This window comes from Penaeus japonicus, unplaced genomic scaffold (assembly GCF_977035675.1).
Source record: "Penaeus japonicus unplaced genomic scaffold, GWHDUDI00000001_assembly GWHDUDI00000039, whole genome shotgun sequence".
Taxonomy (NCBI): domain Eukaryota; kingdom Metazoa; phylum Arthropoda; class Malacostraca; order Decapoda; family Penaeidae; genus Penaeus; species Penaeus japonicus.
In genome coordinates this window covers 10698922-10701421 of record NW_028234441.1, presented here as the reverse complement: position 1 = coordinate 10701421, position 2500 = coordinate 10698922, and positions in this window count along the sequence as shown.

Genomic DNA, 2500 nt, shown 5'->3' with positions numbered 1-2500 from the left:
CGGTGGAAAATGTCCCAATGAGGTTGTGCTACTATTCAGACTCATTACTATAGTTCTTAAAACAGTTTCTAGGCGATTTCCCAGAGATAACGTTGGCCGCTGGAAATTCTCCCATAAACTGGCCACACAAACCATCATCATCCTCATCACCATCATCATCAGGAAACTCGTGGTGATCATCATAGTTATTAGTACTGCGCTTATTATTTCATGAAGATCAATATATTAGCCATTTATCGCCATTATTATTTTGATTATTATTATCGTGACTGTTATCCTCCCACTCTTTATCTCTATGACAGTCTTCGTTATTAGTTATTTTTTCTAAATCATTATTTCTTATCATCCCTTTCAGTATTATTGTATTATTACGATTATAATTTTTTATAATGTTGTATCCTTCATATTGTCATTTTCATTTCTGACATTATTTTCATCATTACTCTAATAACCATTAATATTGTTATCATTATTATCATAACTTCAGCTGAATGGACGTAGCAAGGTTTTAATCAACGGGCTGCATTTTTCATTTATTTTTGTGCAGTCAATTAACAAGATTGTTAACTTAATTGGTTGGTTTATCAGTCAATCAATAAATTTGTAATCAAGTTTACGTGAAAAGTTACCAGCAGACTGGGATGAAAAACTATGGGTAAACTGACCATAGCCAAGGGGGTAATTGATTGCTTTTGGTGATAAACCGGTTATATGATCCTCTTGAATGATTCGGTGCGGCCCAAGACAGGGAATAGGCCTACTTGCAACTTGACTTTTTCTTTTATAAATGTGGTAGACTTATGCAGTTTAAAGCTGGGATTATGAGTAGTGGCGAAGGATTTTTTAATCGTCTTTATCATTATCATTGTTATTATTATTATCATTGTTATTATTACTGTCATTATCGATATTACTATAATTATTATCATAATTATTTTTATATATTTTTATTACATTTATTACTAATTTTGTTATCATCATTTTCCTTCATATTTTCATGATCGTTGTTATCTTTATCATCATTATCGTTATTGTCATTACCATCATTATTGTTATCTCTACTATCATTATCTTTATTATTGTCTTCTATTATTATTTTCATGAATAAGCTTATTATTATTATTATTACTATTATTATTATTATTATTATTATTATTATTATTATTTTCATTATCATTATTATCACAATTATTGTTATCATTATTTCTAAGCTATCATTGTTATCATCATCATTATCATTATCAACGTTATAATTTTCGTAAATCATAATATTGCAATCATTAGTTACATTATCATTATTATTATTATTGTTGTTATTAGCATCATTATTATCAATATATGAATAATGATAGTTATATTATTGCTTAAAAATATATCAATGATAATGATAATGATGACTGAAATAATGATGATAATGATAATTATCATAATAATGATAACACTAATAAAATGATAATGATAATAATAATGATGATAATTATGATCATGATAACGATAATGATAATGATAATGATAATAATAATAATCATGTTGATAGTACAAACAAAAACAGTAAAAAGGCAGTGATAATGATAATAGTTACACAAAATAAATGATGATAATGATAACAATAATCATAAAAATGATAATTAACAAACAACGGCTTGGACATTTGGGCGAAGCTATATATAAACCTCTACACAGGGAGACATAATGCAATGACGTGCAAAAGCAATAATTTGGTAGCATAAGTAATGATATTTGATCAATTACCCTTTTGATTTCGACATAGTAAAGCTTTTAAGTCTGCTGTAAGTATACAACAGGAATATAAACAGGTTATGTTAAAAGAGACCCGGAATTAACTTGTTTTGGAAATGTTAACGCCAATTATTCAGTTCGGATCTGCTCCATAAATAAGCTAATTTGTTTGAAATGATTAATTATCTTTAGAATTCATATAAATGGGAATGTAAAGACTTCATCTCATACTATGATTCATACGTAAAATAAACAGATTCGAGTTAAAGTAAGAAATGTTAGTTACCTGGCGGTTGAACCTGTTTTACTGTATTTGAAATAGATAGAAAACTTTACATTACATCTATTTAGTTCTTGTATAGGTCAATTGTTAGAATGATGCGTTGTTGTGTAGAACAAATAAAAGATAAACATCAAAAGGAATATACCCTTATACTAGAGAATGGGGAACAGCCAAGTATTTTACGTACAGTTCGGCAACAAAAAGCCAACGACACCTTTTACTTATCTATTCACTTTTCAGCCAATAGAAAAAAAGTACCAACATGAACATTGCTATTATTTATCCTTATCATTATCTTTGTCATCATTGAAAAAACATCATTATTATTACCCTTATTATCATTATCATTATCATCGTTACCATTATTCTTATTATCGTTACTATTATGATCGTAAACATCATCGTTATTATTATCCTTAATACTATCATTAGAGTTATTACTGTTATTGTTATCATCATTATCATTATCATTATTAT